The sequence below is a fragment of the Triticum urartu genome, chromosome 4A, assembly GCF_056163025.1.
Source record: "Triticum urartu cultivar PI428250 chromosome 4A, HENAU_Tu73, whole genome shotgun sequence".
Taxonomy (NCBI): domain Eukaryota; kingdom Viridiplantae; phylum Streptophyta; class Magnoliopsida; order Poales; family Poaceae; genus Triticum; species Triticum urartu.
This window is the reverse complement of record NC_141876.1, coordinates 87550312-87569145: the sequence shown is the minus strand read 5'-3', so window position 1 is coordinate 87569145 and position 18834 is coordinate 87550312. Positions and strand designations below refer to the sequence as shown.

The following is an 18834-nucleotide window of genomic DNA, read 5'->3' as shown; positions in this document are numbered from 1 at the left end:
CAAAACAAAAAAAAGAAAGAAGGCCCAAATAAAAAAATGAGAGAAAAAGAGAGAAGGGACAATGTTACTATCCTTTTTCCACACTTGTGCTTCAAAGTAGCACCATGATCTTGATGATAGAGAGTCTCCAATGTTGTCACTTTCATAAACTAGTGGGAATTTTACATTATAGAACTTGGCTTGTATATTCCAATGACGGGCTTCCTCAAATTGCCCTAGGTCTTCGTGAGCGAGCAAGTTGGATGCACACCCACTTAATTTCTTTTGTTGAGCTTTCATACACTAATAGCTCTAGTGCATCCGTTGCATGGCAATCCCTACTTACTCACATTGATATCTATTGATGGGCATCTCCATAGCCCGTTGATACGCCTAGTTGATGTGAGACTATCTGTCGGCGTTCTGGGAACGGGGGTCCCCAGACTTGCCTGCCTGTGGCCTGCGGCGTGGCTCAAAGGGGGGCCCAGCATGGCCCATCTTCACCAATACAAACTCAAGACCCTCGCGAGGGGCCAAGCCTCGCGGGGCGGACGACACGGAGCTTCCTCAGGCACGGCCTCGTCAGGCTGGCTCGCGAGGAGGCGGAGAGATCAAGGCGGGGTACCTCGGGAGGTGCCCGTGACGCAAGCCATGACGACTCAGGGCGCCAGGCGGGTGCCAGCCCGCGCAGCGTCCTCCTTTCCTCTTTGGTGCAAAGGGGGCAAGCGCAGCCGCGGGGTACCAAGGCATCAGGCAAAGGTTGCCATTTCGGTGCAATGAGACCAAGACCAGGAGGACTACGAGACGGAGGTCACCGTGGAGCCCAAGACGGCGTCATCACCAGAGCTTTGCGCAGGCGAAGACTACTTTTGTCAGGATAGCTGTTACTTGCTGTCCCCCTCCAAATTAGCCCGCCATTGTTGGCTCCCTTCCCGCTCGATATTTGGGAAGAGGACCAGGGCCTCTATAAATAGGACCAGCCACCCACATGGCAAGGGGTCGGCCGGTGGGAAGCAAAGAGAGAGAGAGAAAGGTGATTGAACTCCTCCCAGCAGTTCATCGCCCCAGCCAAGAACAGACCCTCGCGAGGCTGTTCTTCCTTGTATTGTTCATCATCATCAGCCCAAGAGGCAATCCACACACCACACACTTGAGTAGGGTATTACACCACAACGGTGGCCCGAAAACACTGTGTCTCTTGTGCTGTTCTTCCCATAGTTTTGATCCTAGCACGGCGGAGGGGTGCAGGTAGGTAGGAGGCGAAATCTCCACACGCACCCCAGTGTTCGAACCTCAAGAGTCTGCCGGAACCCGAAATCCGACATTTGGCGCGCCAGGTAGGGGTGCACCGGAATTTGTCTTCCACCGCTCCGTGCCCCGTCGCGTCGTCATCACCATGCCCGGCGACCAGGAGGGCAACTCAGACCCATGGGCGGCACGGCCCGCCCGCGCAGAGCCGCTCGCCTCGGGCGACCCCATGCCCCAGGCAGCTCGCGGTCCGCAAGGCGCTGCGGGCCGCGGGCGACGCGGACAGGCTTCGACAGCTCTCACACCGTGGCAGGCGCGGTCGGCAGCAAGGGCCTCCAATCACGCCGCGACCACGACACCGTACACCCGCCGGGAGTAGGCGAACTCGAGGGCCGCGCTCACGGTGGCCCGAGAGCTGCTGCAGTGCAGACTGCTGGAGGGCGGTCACGACGTGCTGCTGGAGCGAGTGGAAGAGCTCCTGGGCTTCGCCGCCTCGGGGGCTCACCCCTTCTCCACCCAGCTCCCATCTCAAGCCCAGGGCGACCCACGTGGGGGCTCCGCGCGCGCCCGCGGGCCCCAAGGCTACCCCGACGCCAGCGAAGCTGTCAGCGCCGGACCGGCGGCGGCGCTGCCCCCGCCCCCGGTCCGCGAAGAAAAAGGACTCAACGCGACCCACGGCCCCAGTGGGCGGCCGCGCTGCCACCCCACGGTAGGCGCGTCAGGCAGGACCGCGTGGCACGCGGGGCATTACGGCGTGGCATTCGGAATGACGGCGCTGGAGGAATACGTGCCCCTCATGATGGACCAAGGACACCCTCACGAGAACGGACAAGGCTCGCTCCTCAGCCCAAGCTGGGGGGACGAGGCACTAGAAGCTGAGCCTTTCCAGGAGCCCCGGGACGGTCCCACTGGCCACGCTGGAGGCAACGAGTATCGGGTACCGCTAATTCTTCAGGGGCAGGTATACGCTAACCATGGATCGCAGGAGGTGCATGTTGCCACAGCAAGCAGCTGCCCCGCTCCTACAGTCTCCTACCCCTCGGGAGGAGGGCGCAGGGGGCTGCAGGAGAGGGGCAGGGATCCGACATCACCACCGCGGCGTTCGGAGCAAGGCAGTCTCAGGAGGTAGGCCCTCCGCTGGGGAGGTGCCCCAGGGGCTGCCCCCAGCGGAGGACCCGTGGTCGTCGGGGGAACCGCTGGCGACCGCTCTACCCCATCGGGCGGCGTCCTGGTTTCCGGTCGTTGCTGATGGCACTAGAGTGTGGCGCAAGGCGGGGCCCTCATCTGGCGATATGAAGCAAGGCCAGTACCTGTGAAGAAGGCCCAGTGCCTGTGAAGCTCGCCGCCCCGTGACACTCTCACGTAATAATGAGTGGGGCTGTACACGCCCCAGAGTCTCAGGGGTGCCGGCCTCAGGCCCTGGGGCTCCCTCCCACGCCCAGTGGCAGCACTTAGCTCCGGACTGGTGAGAAGACGTCCAAGACTAGACTAGGTGCCGGACGCGGCCTTTTGTTTGCTTTCGTTGCTCTTCCCTTTGGTTGTCGCTTTCCCCCGTTGGATTCAAGTTGGATTCGAATTTGAGATTTGCGTGTGTTCGGGGAAGGGGTGCTTAGTCTCGTTCGAGCAATTTCTCGCGTTTCGGTTACCACTTCGCCTCAGCTGCCTCCCCTCGTGAGCCCCTCGCGAGCCGGGTCAGGCCTAGCTTGCGTGCAGCCCAGACTGCCGCCGCCGCGTCCTCTCAGGAGGGCATCTTACTGCAGGTCCAACGGATTCAATCAGGAAACACTCAGGGCACCACAGCCTCCTGCGGGCTGCCCCAGGGCCAGCACGGGACAAAGGTAAACTAGCCGACCAGCGCGTCGCTTAAGCCAACCACTTGGCGCAGGCGCATAGGCAATGTAGCTCCTACTGATACAATAAACACAAGTTTTACATGAGGGGCTCCCCCTCCAAAATGCTCTCATAGCTATCAGGCCAAAACCTGAGTTCTATTCATGCAGGGTAAGCAGGAACGGTGCACAATCAGTCAGATGAATCCCCCAATGCGTCCTCAGGAGCACCACCGGGGCCGTTGCTGGCATCGCTAAACTCGCCATCGCTGTCCGCGTTGCAACCAGCGGCGTCAGGGCCGCCCATCACGCTGCCCTCGTCGGCCGCCACGATCGCGTCGTCGTTGTCCGAGGCGAAGGCCCTGATAAGAGCCTCCACATTGTCTTCCACCCAGTGCGCTAGCTCGCCTCGGACGGCCTGGGGGACCGGGGCGATGGCGGCGTCGAAATCGAAGTGGGGATCCATGCTCCGGAGATGGCTGAAGACGCGAGAAAAGGCGCGCCTGAGAAGGGCGCGGCTCCTCTCCTCCACCAACCTGTCAGCCCTGATCGACCGCGCCTCCAGCTGCGTCACCAAATCAGTGAAGAACTGAAGATTGCCCGCATAGTTGACTGCGTGCGGCTCGCCGACGGCCTCCTCGCAGATGTTTCCCAAGGCCGCGTTGGCTCTCTCCCGGAGCGTGGAGAGCATAGGGCCGTGCTCATGCTCCAGGAGCCGCCGCTGACGTATCTCGTCCGCATTCTGGCGCGCGACGGCCTCAGCCTCCTCCACCCACTGGCGAAGAAGGAGCACCTCGGCCTGGGAGGTGGTTAGCTCACCTTGCGCCACCTCAAGGGCGGCCCGGGAAGCATCGGCCCGCCGCGTCATCTCCTCCAGCTTGGCCCTCAGGGCAGCAGTCCTGCCTTCGGCTTCGGCCCGGATCAACCCCAGCTTCTCCTCGAACTTGTGCTCGAGGTTCAAATGCGTCATCGCCACCCGACGTCCGACCTCCTCCAGGACACGGGCTTCCTGTGCAGCGACATCGTCCTCCGCCTGCGTCACCAAGCGCTCCCTCGTCTCCAGACGCTCGTACTTGCGGGTACGCTCGACGGCTTCCAGCGTCAGCGCCTCCTCACGCTTCTGGAGCTCCGCCGAGTCACCTGAGGCCACCTTCATCGACGCGAGGGCTGCCTCGCGCAGCTCCACCTGCTCCTCCAGCAAGTGGCACCAGGCCAGGAGCTCCCGAGCCCGCTCCTCCGCAGCCGTTCGCCGCCGGTCAGCTTCCCGAGCTTCCTCGGCAGCCCGAGACCGGGCCTCCCGAGAGGCCACCAACGACGCCTTGGCCTCTGCTTCATCAAGGTCACGCTGACGACGCACAAGGGCGATGGTGCCCTCCAGCTCGCGCCTCTCTGCAGCCAGGCGTAGGCCCTCAGCCTTAAGGCGCGCGTCTTCATCAGCAAGCTCCTCACCAAGCAGGCTCACTGCGTCAGTCGCCCTTCGAAGGAATCCTTGGCGGAGAGCGTGACGCTCCCGAGCGCGCTCAAGCACGTCTTCCACACCATCATCTGCCCCAAGCAAGCGCCGGGGGCTGCAAGTCAGCACTCCCCCTCCGGGCTGGGGGCTGGCACCCTCGCGACGGCCGGGCACGCGGCGTCAGAAGCCCGGCCTGGGGCCAGCCCGACCTCAGGAGAAGAGCGCAGGAAGCGCCTCAGCCAATCGCAATCCACGACCAGGCGAGAAGCCCATGGCAGGTTGGCTATGCCACGAGAAGGCTCGCAAAGGAGGATCGCGAGGTGCGTGGGGCCACGATACGCCTCGGGATGGTTCGCCTCGTCGATCGCCCTCACCACAAGGGCTCCGCTGCTCGGAGCGCTCGAGGACGGTGGAGGGGGCGAAGCCAAAGGGGACGGCTCCTCAGCCGTCTCAGCAAGCTCAGCTGGAAGGGGCCTGCGGAGCAAGGGTCAGTAAGAGCAACAGAAGGATCAGGAGCAGGGAAAGGAGAAGGCTTACTCATCAGTGGCGAAGTACTTTCTGCACTTCAGCAGGCGACAAGGGTAACCGTCACCCAGGGCCTCCCTTCTCTCCCGGAGGGCCCCAAAGTCCACGCGGAAGCGGCCTAAGAGTCGGGCGCAGGGATCGACCTGCGACGAAGATGGAGCGTCAAGACGATCAGCATCAGGTGCGCCTGCCTGATGTGCGCCGCCAATCGCCTCCCCAAGAGACGCAGCTAGAGCCTCAGGGGCCCCAGCCGCAGGCGCAGAGGGCAGTTGTTTGTCACCCTCAGCCTCAGTGGTACGGGCCCCGATAGATGCTTCCTCATGAGCCTCGCCCGGTGCCGTCCTCGGCCTCTGGCGCCTCATGCCTCCCTGCTCCGCCACTTGAGGAAGAGTCACCTTGGCCGATTGGAAGGGCAGTCACCACCACTGTATTCTCGCGAGGTCCCTAGAGGCCGGCAGGGCACAACCCCCACTCATCAAAGACGGGCATCTGCTTCACGAAGTCGACCCTGCTCTGGCAGAGGTACAGCAAGGCCCCTCCCTGCCAGACGCTGCCGGGGTTGGGGTCCCCGGCCAAGGTCAAGAGTGCCGTCTTCAGCACCTCAGGAGCCAGGTCCTCTTCCTGGAGCCTCATACTATCCTCGCGCCCACGGAAGGCCCACATCCGGCGAGAGTGGTGTTAAAGGGGAGCAACACGGCATAGCAGAAACTCCTTCACCACCTTGGGCGCTGTCACGCCAAGCGACCTCAAGAGCGCGAAGCGGCACCAGACGAAGACGAGCCGGGGGCTCTCGAGCGTCTCCTGGCCCCAGCCCGAATTGGGGGCAGCAGGCGAGGTCGGCTCCGATAGCAGCGGGCTGGGCACCCCTGCGTCCACATACAGCCACCGCTCGCGGAACCCAACCGCGGGCAGTGGGAGCTTGAAGTCAATCCCAGAGGCCGAAGTCTCAGACGCGGCAACGAAGCTCACGCACGCCCAGCATTGGGTAGGGTCGACAATATGCAGCGAGAAGAAGTGGCGCAGCAAGGCAACCAAAGGAGGGATGCCCACCATGGCTTCGCAAACAAAGGCGAAGACCGAAAGGAGGGTGATGGACTCAGTACTTAGATGCATCATGTGGATCTGATAGTGGGAGAGCACGGCATTGAAGAAATCGGAAAAGGGGGGAACCAGACCTGCCCACAGGGCGTCGGCAAAATATGGGACCTCGGTAACTATCCTGTCGATGGAGAAGTGGGACGTGGGCCAGGCCGTCGTTCTCCCGCATTCATTGAAGATGGTGGACAGAGCCAAGCTGACCTTACCCAAGCCCTCGGCGGGGGCCGCCAACGGCGGCGGGCGAGGCGGAGACACATGATTCTTCCCTCTTCCCTTCTTCGTCGGGCCATGGCGATAGGAAAGGGGGGAGGATTCGAGATTGAATTGAAAACAGAATCCAGGGTTCGAGCGGAGGAAGGACAGGAAGCGCTCGAGCGATAAAAGGGGAACGGCTGTGTACGACTACGGGTCCGCCTAGCAAGGCGCAAAATAAGGAGGGCGTGGGGGAACAGTGCCGCCCACGTCCAATCAACTGCCGCGCGGCGCCTAAGGCCGCAGGCTGTTAGGGCCCGCGGCGCTTCGCTCTTGCCCTTCCGCCTCCCTGCACGGCCAAGTTCGGGCGTGCCTTGGGCCCGGGGGCTACTGTCGGCGTTCTGGGAATGGGGGTCCCCAGACTTGCCTGCCTGCGGCCTGCGACGTGGCTCAAAGGGGGCCCAGCACGGCCCATCTTCACCAATACAAACTCAAGACCCTCGCGAGGGGCCAAGCCTCGCGGGGCGGACGACACGGAGCTTCCTCAGGCACGGCCTCGTCAGGCTGGCTCGCGAGGAGGCGGAGAGATCAAGGCGCGGTACCTCACGAGGTGCCCGTGACGCAAGCCATGACGACTCAGGGCGCCAGGCGGGTGCCAGCCCGTGCAGCGTCCTCCTTTCCTCTTTGGTGCAAAGGGTGCAAGCGCAGCCGCGGGGTACCGAGGCATCAGGCAAAGGTTGCCATTTTGGTGCAACGAGACCAAGACCAGGAGGACTACGAGACGGGGGTCACCGTGGAGCCCAAGACGACGTCATCACCAGAGTTTTGCGCAGGTGAAGACTACTTTTGTCAGGATAGCTGATACTTGCTGTCCCCCTTCAAATTAGCCCGCCATTGTTGGCTCCCTTCCCGCTCGATATTTGGGAAGAGGACCAGGGCCTCTATAAATAGGACCAGCCACCCACATGGCAAGGGGTCGGCCGGTGGGAAGCAGAGAGAGAGAAAGAGAGAAAGGTGATTGAACTCCTCCCAGCAGTTCATCGCCCCAGCCAAGAACAGACCCTCGCGAGGCTGTTCTTCCTTGTATTGTTCATCATCATCAGCCCAAGAGGCAATCCACTCACCACACACTGGAGTAGGGTATTACACCACAACGGTGGCCTGAACCAGTATAAACCCTGTGTCTCTTGTGCTGTTCTTCCCATAGTTTTGATCCTAGCACGGCGGAGGGGTGCAGGTAGGTAGGAGGTGAAATCTCTGCACGCACCCCAATGTTCGAACCTCAAGGGTCTGCCGGAACCCGAAATCCGACACTATCTTCTCCTTTTTGTCTTCTCCACAACCACCATTCTATTCCACCTATAGTGCTATGTCCATGGCTAACGCTCATGTATTGCGTGAAAGTTGAAAAAGTTTGAGAACATCAAAAGTATGAAACAATTGCTTGGCTTGTCATCGGGGTTGTGCATGAATTAATATTTTGTGTGATGAAGATAGAGCATAGCTAGACTATATGATTTTGTAGGGATAACTTTCTTTGGCCATGTTATTTTGAGAAGACATGATTTCTTAATTAGTATGCTTGAAGTATTATTATTTTTATGTCAATATTAAACTTTTATCTTGAATCTTTCGGATCTGAACATTCATGCCACAATGAAGAAAATTATATTGAAAAATATGTTAGGAAGAATTCCACATCAAAAATTCTGTTTTTATCGTTTACCTACTTGAGGACGAGCAGGAATTAAGCTTGGGGATGCTTGATACATCTCCAATGTATCTATAATTTTTTATTGTTCCATGCTATTATGTATTCTGTTTTGGATGTTTAATGGGCTTATTTATACACTTTTAAATTATTTTTGGGACTAACCTATTCACCGGAGGCCCAACCCAAATTGCTGTTTTTTTGCCTATTTCAGTGTTTCGCAGAAAAAAATAATCAAACGGAGTCCAAACGGAATGAAACCTTCAGGGGCGTGATTTTTGGAACAAACGTGACCTAGAGGACTTGGAGTGGACAATAAGCAATCAACAAGGAGCCCACGAGGCAGGGGGCGCGCCTACCCCCCTGGGCGCGCCCTCCACTCTCGTGGGCCCCTCGTGGCTCCACCGACCTACTTCTTCCTCCTATATATACCTACGTACCCTGAAAACATCAAAGAGCACCATGAAAACCTAATTCCACCGCCGCAACCTTCTGTACCCGTGAGATCCCATCTTGGGGCCTCTTCCGGCGCTCCGTCGGAGGGGGCATTGATCAGGGAGGGCTTGTACATCAACACCATAGCCTCTCCGATGATGTGTGAGTAGTTTACCTTAGACCTTCGGGTCCATAGTTATTAGCTAAATGGCTTCTTCTCTCTCTTTGGATCTCAGTACAAAGTTCTCCTCGATTCTCTTGGAGATCTATTTGATGTAATCTTCTTTGGCGGTGTGTTTGTCGAGATCCGATGAATTGTGGGTTTATGATCAAGATTATCTATGAACAATATTTGAATCTTCTCTGAATTCTTTAATGTATGATTGGTTATCTTTGCAAGTCTCTTCGAATTATCAGTTTGGTTTGGCCTACTAGATTGATCTTTCTTGCAATAGGAGAAGTGCTTAGCTTTGGGTTCAATCTTGCGGTGCTCGATCCCAGTGACAGTAGGGGAAACGACACGTATTGTGTTGTTGGCATCGAGGATAAAAAGATAGGGTTTATATCATATTTCATGAGTTTATCCCTCTACATCATGTCATCTTGCTTAAAGCGTTACTCCGTTCTTATGAACTTAGTACTCTAGATACATGCTGGATAGTGGTCGATGTGTGGAGTAATAGTAGTATATGCAGGCAGGAGTCGGTCTACTTGTCACGGACGTTATGCCTATATACATGATCATACCTAGATATTCTCATAACTATGCTCAATTCTATCAATTGCTCGACAGTAATTTGTTCACCCACCGTAATACTTATACTATCTTGAGAGAAGCCACTAGTGAAACCTATGGCCCCCGGGTCTATTTTCCATCATACAAGTTTCCAATCTGTTTTCTTTTGCAATCTTTACTTTCAATTTATATCATAAAAATACCAAAAATATTTATCTTATCATTATCATCTCTATCAGATCTCACTCTTGCAAGTGGCCATGAAGGGATTGACAACCCCTTTATCGCGTTGGTTGCGAGGTTCTTATTTGTTTGTGTAGGTATGAGGTTACTCGCGCGCGGCCTCCTACTGGATTGATACCTTGGTTCCCAAAAACTGAGGGAAATACTTACGCTGCTTTGCTGCATCACCCTTTCCTCTTCAAGGGAAAAACAAGACATGCTCAAGAGGTAGCAGATGTAAGAAAACATAACCCATTACGTTGTCTTCTTTGTCCAACGTCAACTCTTTAGCATATCATACTTTAATGAGTGCTCACAATTATAAAAGATGTCGAAGATAGTATATTTATATGTGAAAACCTCTCTTTGTTTATTACTTCCTATTAATTGCAACGATGACCAATACTATGTTTGTCAACTCTCAACATTTTTTATTCATCATACTCTTTATATGTGAAGTCATTACTCTCCATGAGATCCATATGATCTCTTTATTTCTTCTCTTTTATTCGATTCCCTCAAGATTATAGCAAAATAATCAAGCCCTTGACTCAACACTAATCTTTATTATATAAAGCTCATGGACTCAATTACATAGAAGGATTATAAAGCAAAACTCACAACTAGATCATACTAAAACTTTATTCTACTAGATCAAGATATTACCAAAAGGATCGAACTAAGAAAAATGGTAAAGATAAAGTGATGGTGATACGATACCGGGGCACTCCCCCAAGCTTGGCAGTTGCCAAGGGGAGTGCCCATACCCATGTGTTTATTTTTCCTTCCTCTGAGGTGGTGATGATGGAGTTGTTGATGATGTAGGCTTGTCGTCCATCTTCCAAGGCATAGGCTCACCATCATAGAAGGATGATCGAGTCTCCGGGATCCTCAAATCTACAGCCAAACTCATCCTCTTGAATCTATATTCATACTTACAGTTTTGGTTTTGCAGGTCATAGATCTGGGCTTGGAGACGCTTGATTTTCTCGTGAAGCTTTAAGATGGCCTCCCCAATGTTCTTGTCATCCATCTTGTGGTTGTTGATGAACCCCATGACCATTATATGACTGGAGTCGAGTCCACGTTCCATCATCTCCTGGCACTTGAAAACTTGTTGCTCCAATGCCTCCCGCCTTGTTTCCACGCTTCCGGTCCTCCTTGGTCCCTCGGCATCGCGGATATGCAGCAACCCCTCACACATCTCAATGGCTTGAGGGTGTTGCAGCACCTCCATGAGGTAGGGGTTGATGACCTTCTTGAAGAACTTGTCCTTGGGGGCACTTGAAGACGCCATGGCGATCTAGATCTGTCAAAAAACAGCTCGAAACAAAGACAGAAAATATTTGCGTGATACGGTGGTCAAAACCTTCGGGAGATTATATAGTGAACTTTTACCGACCAAAAGAAGTATCGTGCAAGAAAACGGAGTCCGGAGAGAACACGAGGTGCCCACGAGGCAGGGGCGCGCCCAGGGGGTAGGCGCGCCCTCCACCTTCGTGGAAGCCCCGTGTCCTTCCCGGACTGCTTCTTATTTTCCTATTTTCTTAAATATTCCAAAACAGAGAAAAATTGCCATTAGAATTGTTTTGGAGTCGGTTTACTTATCGTACCACGTACCTATTCCTTTTCGTAGTCTGAAACATTCTGGAAAGTGTCCCTTATGTATTCCTCCGGGATTATGGTTTCAATAACATTAGTTTCAACATTTATAGGATTACCTGAGATATAATGTTTGATTCTTTTAGTGTTCACCACCCTCGGATTTGTGCCTTCGAATTTGTTGATTTTTATGGCACCGGAACGATAGACCTCCTCGATGATGTAAGGACCTTCCCATTTAGAGAGAAGTTTGCCTGCAAAAAATCTTAAACGAGAGTTGTATAGCAATACATAATCACCTACATTAAACTCACGCTTCTGTATCCTTATGTCATGCCATCTTTTAACTTTTTTAAACAGTTTGGCATTCTCATAGGCCTGGGTTCTCCATTCATCGAGTGAACTAATGTCAAAAGGCCTCTTCTCACCGGTAAGTTTAAAGTCATAGTTGAGCTCTTTAATAGCCCAATATGCCTTATTTTCTAATTCAAGAGGTAAGTGACATGCTTTACCATAAACCATTTTATACGGAGACATACCCATAGGATTTTCGTATGCAGTTCTATAGGCCCATAATACATCATCAAGTTTCTTGGACCAATTCTTTCTAGATCTATTGACAGGCTTTTGCAAAATTAATTTAAGCTCTCTGTTGCTAAGTTCTACTTGACCACTAGACTGTGGATGGTATGGAGATGCAATTATGTGATTAACATCATACTCCCTCCGTTTCTTTATATAAGGTGTATTAGTTTTTTGATAAAATTCCACAATGTAAGGTGCATTTGTTCTAATTCCTCGTAATTCCGATCTTGGCCCTCCAGAGAAAGGAAAGTATCTCTCCCCTGATTTCATGTATCTCTCCTCGTAGAGAAAGAAAAGGAAACTGTCTCTCTTCCGATTGTGTGTATCTCTTCCTTTCCTAGCCTAAATGATTTACTTGCCGCTAATCTACTAATTAGACAAGGGTAATTTCATCCTAAATAGTCCATAATTATGTGCCTTGGTTAACATGCTGAAAATAATACACCTTAGATAAAGGAACGGAGGGAGTACTTAGCAAGCATTTTACGGAATGCGCCATGAATAAAATGTGAACCACCATCAGTCATTAAGTATCTAGGGACTCCAAACCTCGGAAAAATAACTTCTTTAAGCATTTTAATAGAGGTGTTATGATCAACACTACTAGTTGGAATAACTTCTACCCACTTTGTAACGTAATCAATAGCAACTAAAATATGTGTATACCCATTAGAGGAAGGAAACGGTCCCATATAATCAAAGCCCCAAATATCAAATGGTTCAATAACAAGTGAATAATTAATAGGCATTTCTTGACGTCTACTAATATTACTAATTCTTTGACATTCATCAGAAGACAAGACAAACTTACGGGCATCCTTGAAGAGAGTAGGCCAATAAAAACCGGATTGCAATACCTTATGTGCAGTTCTGTCCCCAGCATGGTGTCCTCCATAAGCCTCAGAGTGGCACTTGCGTAGGATTTGTTCCTGTTCATGCTCAGGTACACAACGTCTAATAATACCATCTACTCCTTCTTTATAAAGATGTGGGTCATCCCAAAAGTAATGTCTTAAATTATAGAAGAACTTTTTATTTTGCTGGTATGTGAAACTAGTTGGTATAAACTTAGCAACAATATAATTAGCATAATCAACATACCATGGAGTAGTACGAGAATCATTTATGATAGCTAATTGTTCATCAGAGAAGCTATCATCTATAGGTAGTGGGTCATTAAGGACATTCTCTAACCTAGACAAATTGTCTGCAACGGGGTTCTTAGCTCCCTTTCTATCAATAATATACAAATGCAAATAATAATAAAGCACGGATTGAGTCTTCGGATTCACCGCCATGGCGTTTTTATAAAAAAAAAGTCCCTCATTTTTTATGGAATCAACCCGCACTCTGTATGGGGATCAACCGGGAAGGGGAGAAAAACATGTCGTCGTCCGTCTCGCACACGAAGGAGCAGTCCGTCTCCAACACGAACACGAGTCTGGAACTAAAAAGGTCGATCTGGCGTTGATTTTCCCCTCATCCCTGTCTCTTCTGATCTCTCTCACCTCCCGTCGCTTTCCGTCGTCGACCGATTCCGCAAAGCGTCGCGCTCAAGGAAGGCGTGCTCGCTACCATCGCCACCGCGCCCCCATCCCCTCTCCCTGGTGCCCGTCCTCGCTCCACCGTCGCCGAATCCGGACGAGATCGGTTCAATCCGCCGCATCTCGCGCCCGCGGCCGGCCGTGGCTTTCGGCGGCATCGGGGGCGCTGGTCCGCCCCCGCTCCTCCGGGGCTGGCGGAACGACGGAGCGGCGCTCTGGTCAGGTTTCTCTGCTTCGAGAGCGGTGCGTGGGCTGATGTCGAGGGCGAGGCGGCTGTGCCTCTGCGTCGGGCGTTCCTGGACGGGAGGGTGTTCGCAGAGGCCGCGTATGGCGGTAGGGAGTTCCTGTTCGACTTCATGTGGATGGTGCGCATCGACGCTGGCACCGCCGAGGAGGTCGCCATGGGCTGGATTGATGACCGCGGGGCCTGCTTCTTCCCTGTGCCAGAGAGCGGGAGGAAGAGGAAGAGGGGCGAGCCTGGGCTGGAGGATGGGGCGTCGTCCGGGGTGGATGAGAGGTCCGACAAGAGCAACGACACGGTGGAGTCCTCAATCCAGCCTAATCTCCTGCCCCTCTCAAGCACTCCCCGTGTAGCAGTCCTGGTGTGTAGACTGCCATGGCAACGCTACATCCATTCATTATGTACTGCTATCTCCTCCCTCTCTCTCCTAATTTGCCTCTTCCATTCTCTCATTTGATTTAATCCCTTGAGCATATTTTCTTATGTCCGGCAGGGGCAACAAGGCGGCCAGCTTGGGGCAAGGCGGTGAGGTTGGAGGAGACGGACAAGTTCTACTAGGTTGTTACTCGTCAAGAAGCTCTTCCTCAGAGGGATAGCCCCGGGTGGGCGGCGGCGTGGCGATCACAGCGATGCACAAGGTCTTGCAGGGTCCCCGGTCCAGGGCGTTCCAGATGTAGGGCCAGCTCCTAGCCGCTGCGCGCGGTGCCGACGAGGGCAATGCCAAGTTCGCGTGGTATGGCGCTCCGTTTGCGGATGTGGCCGCGGCGGTGGAGCACGTGTTCGGCAGGATGAACAGCCAGGTCCTTTGCCATCGCGCGCACGGTGACGACGTCCACCTCTCGCCTGGTTCTTGATTGTTGAGTAATTCCTGTTAGTTGTTGCTGAATTAGGGACTTGATTCATGTTGGTTGCTGAATTGATTTATGTCTTATGTATACTTGATTCCGTAGATTAATATCTCTTTTGGTTGGCAAGAATGGATCAGACGTATTTTTGTTTGAAGTTAAGATTTTTCTTCGCGGGCTAGCGCAAATCTTCTGCAGGACTACCTCCCCTCTGCAAACCAATTGATATCAAATAGTGGGACTGAATTATTGTAAATATTCAGAACTCTAGAATGGATATTTGTACATATCATCGTCTTCAGTACTACATAATAATGATTGTTGATGCCACCAACCCCAACTGTATTGTGATAATGATATTGAATTGTTTTAATTTGGTTGTGTACTCAAATCTGAAAGCATTCTACTTTATTTATGTCCTGTACAGATGTTCCTGCAGCATAGGTATTTTAGATATGCCACTACAGTATTATCAGTCCTTTCATGTCTCTGAAACGGAGCTTTTACATTCTGTGTGTTCTTATTGTACATCAACAACAACAGCAGAGGAAGGCTACTGATGCATCTGAGTTCTCTTCTCATTTCAAAGAAAGTCATCAAGTTGATGCATCTGAGTTCTTGGATCTAAAGCATAATACAATGAAAGGTAACAGTAGGATACAGTCGATACTTGCTTGACCCATGCGAAGCTGAAAGTGTTCTCTTACATCCCATGTTTGTTGATCTAATTCTATTCACAGGTAATTTTTTATGAATAGGAAGATTGACTAGGGGAGGATTATGTATTGAGGTAGGGAAAGTTGTGGTCGTGCGGCCATACAGGTACACAGTAGGATGCCAAACTTATTGATCTATTTTTGTGCTAATTTTTTTTCATCAATGGTTGGTTTTTCTATCAATTGTAGAGAAATCCTCACCTTGAAGAATGAAACAAATGGTGATCAAAGATGTTCTTTCTACCAAAGAACCAGGCCGTGCCGAGGTAGTGGTGTGGTTCCGATGATGGTGGCGAGGCTAAAACAAGGGAGATGACTTGGAGTTATTTTAAGCATGAGTTGTGTAATGGTGTGGTTCCTTAACTCATCCCTTTCAGATCTTACCCCTATGTTATCGATCACCTATTTCATTTTGTGTTTACTGATATAGAATTTAGTACACTATTTTTTGCCACTAATGACCAATCTACAAAATAAAGCAAACTACAGTATCAGCTACAAGGTACTATATGCAGTCTGATTTATCGATCATTCGACTGCTTCATAAAGGAAAAGTGCTAAATGCCAACTGACAAGATCAATAGTAGAGTAAAGGGATGGAAGGAAAAATAAGTGTCTCCAGTTTCCTTGGTGGTGTGTGCAAGCTGTGAAGGTTCTGTTGTGATGAATAATGGAGCGTTGGCAGTGAGCTGACCAGATGGACAACTGGCTGGAGGTACCGAGGTGGTAACTAAACCATGCATCATGGCACAATTTATTTTACTTTCTAATCATCTCATTTTCTAACTAAACCTGAGATGCAAACTGAATATAAGCCACAATAGTGGAGCTAGCAGGCCTCATCAACTCGGACGTCTGGCCGCTGCCCATGGTCTCACGTGCTCATGGCAGGGCTACTTGATGTCGCGGACATACTCATGTGGACGGCCCATTTGATCCGTCCTCTTTGGACTACATATATGCTGTATAGAGGTGTTATGTTTGGTGTTCTTTTAGGGTATTTAAATTTATCATGTCAACGGTCAAATTGTTCTTCCCCGCATATAATTAAGAGGTCAAATTGTTCAAATGTGGCAGCAAGTTCTGGGTAGCTAGCGAACACTTCTCGGTTTTTGTGTCTGATATTCATATAGGTGCCAAGTTGTATGACGGAAAATGAATTACCTCTTGTGTTTCCTGGGTTTAAGATCTAGAAATGGATGGCATGTTATTTTTTATGACATTTATTACTCGCCAATAAATCATGTGTCTTTATACTTTTTTGTGCCTTGTTACTAAAAAGGTCTAACTGATGTGCATAAGGATCATAAGACATAATTGTATATTCACCAAGATCATAATTTTATATTTTGTTCACCAAAATCTTAATTTTATATATTCTTTTCATAAAACCATCAGATTTATATTAACATACCGGCTAGCAGCTAGGTAATCGGTTGAAGCTGAGATTAGCTTAGCTAGCTGTAGCCATCGAGTTATTAGGGCTTCTGATGTAATTGATGGTGTAATGGAATCATTGTTTTACGCCTTTTGGACCTTGACAACCTGCAACTTGACGTGAGAAAATTGTTCCCAGTTCAATTTTGTCAGAAAATGTACAGTGCCCCCTAGAGTAATTATCTGGTAGAGCTAATGTGTAACATGTAATATGTACATGATCATTTAATTTCAATCTACTGTGAAATTGTTGCAATAGATCGTGTTTGATAACTTTTGAGAAGCATCTAAATTGTATTTTTCATTACTTACATTTCAGCAAACCCATTGTTTGTTTGTGCTGTATATGCCTGCTGATTTTAGTGCTCGAGAGTCTAGACTTCAGAGTAATAGAGTATCGAAACCTACCAGTTAACAGTGTTTTTCTTGTTTTATATTAAAACTTGAGATATTATCACAATTGCTTTGCCTAAGAGGGCCAAGATAGGTATTTCCACTAATTGTTCATATTTGGATCCTAGGTTAGGCAACTCTGAAAAATTACTCTGAACATAAAATAAATCTGCAACATTATACATCGAAAGGTACAATAAGTTCCCACTATTTGTGCAGCAATTGTGTGATACTTTTTTTAGTTTATCTTTGATACAATTCTGTGTACAATCCCTGGATTTTTTGCCTTAAAGACTGAATTCTGTGTGGATTTCTTGATCCGCTTTCAACTATGGCAGTTGGTAGCAACATCTAGCAGCGACAACCAATTAATGATCACAAGGTAAGGTATTGATGGGGAACTGCAACGAGGGAGAAGGTAATGTACTCGTTGGTAATGGAAGCTGCGCCTGCACACACGCTTGCTTGCTTTCCCATTTACTGTTATCTGCTGCTCAAGAGGATGACAATACTCACACCAAATTTGTTGTGATCCAGTGGGTGGGAGTGGCTTAAATAGTTGTTGTGGCTTGGTAATTTCTGTTTTCTCTGGAGCATCACCGAAAGGCTTGCTAACCTGGTGGAAGAAACATATGTGTGCTCTTGCCTTACTTATTTTGCCACTGTACAATTCGTGCTTGAACACAAGATTGTCCCCTATTTGGTTCATATTTCAGTAGTTAGATATATTTGAGCAGGAAATGCACGTTCCTGCTGCTGTACTATGCTTGAACACACAAGAAAATCTGCACCTCATCCATCACGCGCGTACGGAATGGGTCGAAAAATCAAAATATGTATTACGTACTCCCTCTGTTCCAAAATAGATGACTCAACTTTGTATTAAAGTTAGTACAAAGTTAAGTCATCTAATTTGGAATGGAGGGAGTAGAGAGGTGGCGTCCGATGAATTGAGCATTGTATCGCATGCAGGCGGTGATGCTAAATTGGTCTTATGACTATTGTTATCCACGCAACTTCATGTTGTTAAGAGAAAACTGATTTCCAATAGTTACATTATTTCTGACATTCGTCAAAATTGTATATAAGAAATGTTGCGGAATGACACACAGGGCAGGTTCTATTAATTTTATCGCCCCTTGCAACGCACGGGCATTTGTACTAGTTATATGCAAATCAAATTCTTATAGTAAGGGAACTCATCTAATAAGTCTAGGTTTAGCATCTTCTTTTACATAAGATATCTAATAGCAGCATGATCAATGTGAACAGTTACTTTAGAATCAACAATATAAGGTCTGAACTTATCACAAGCAAATGCAACTGCTAAAAATTCTTTTTCAGTAGTAGCATAATTTCTTTGAGCACTATCTAGAGTTTCACTAGCATATTGAATAATATTTAATTTCTTATCAACTCTTTGTCCTAGAACAGCCCCTACAACATAATCACTAGCATCACACATAATTTCAAATGGTAAATTTCAATCAGGAGGCTGAACAATAGGTGCAGAAATCAAAGCTTTCTTAAGTATTTCAATGGCTTCTACACAGTCATCATCAAAGACAAAAGGAAGTTTTTTTGTAAGAGATTAGTCAAAGGCCGAATTTTTTTAGAGAAGTCCTTAATGAACCTCCTATAAAAACCGGCATGACCAAGGAAACTTCTTATACCTTTAATGTCCTTAGGACACGACATCTTTTCAATAGCATCAACTTTAGCTTTATCAACTTCAATACCTCTTTCAGAAATTTTATGTCCCAAGACAATACCTTCATTAACCATGAAGTGGCACTTCTCCCAATTCAAAAAAAGATTAGTTTCTTCACATCTCAGCAAAACTCGATCAAGGTTGCTTAAGCAATCATCAAAAGAAGTTCTATAAACGGAGAAATCATCCTTGAATACCGCAACAATCTTTTCACAAAAGTTAGAGAATATAGCAGTCATACATCTTTGAAAGGTAGCAGGTGCATTACATAAACCAAAATGCATACATCTATAAGCAAAGGTACCGAAAGGGCAAGAAAAAGTTGTCTTGTC

General features: G+C 49.7%; 1 long non-coding RNA gene across 2 annotated transcripts; it reads left to right on the top strand.

The window, feature by feature from the left end:
* The first annotated feature begins 13622 nt into the window (after positions 1–13622).
* LOC125550838 (uncharacterized) lies at positions 13623–16841 on the top strand. 2 transcript variants are annotated; one of them, XR_015600414.1, is made up of 5 exons: positions 13623–13761; positions 13894–14222; positions 14792–14891; positions 14986–15067; positions 15151–16841. It is a non-coding gene; the product is annotated as an uncharacterized LOC125550838 (long non-coding RNA). The 2 variants fall into 2 exon arrangements; XR_015600413.1 differs by having other exon boundaries at positions 14789–14891.
* The last annotated feature ends 1993 nt before the right edge of the window (positions 16842–18834 follow it).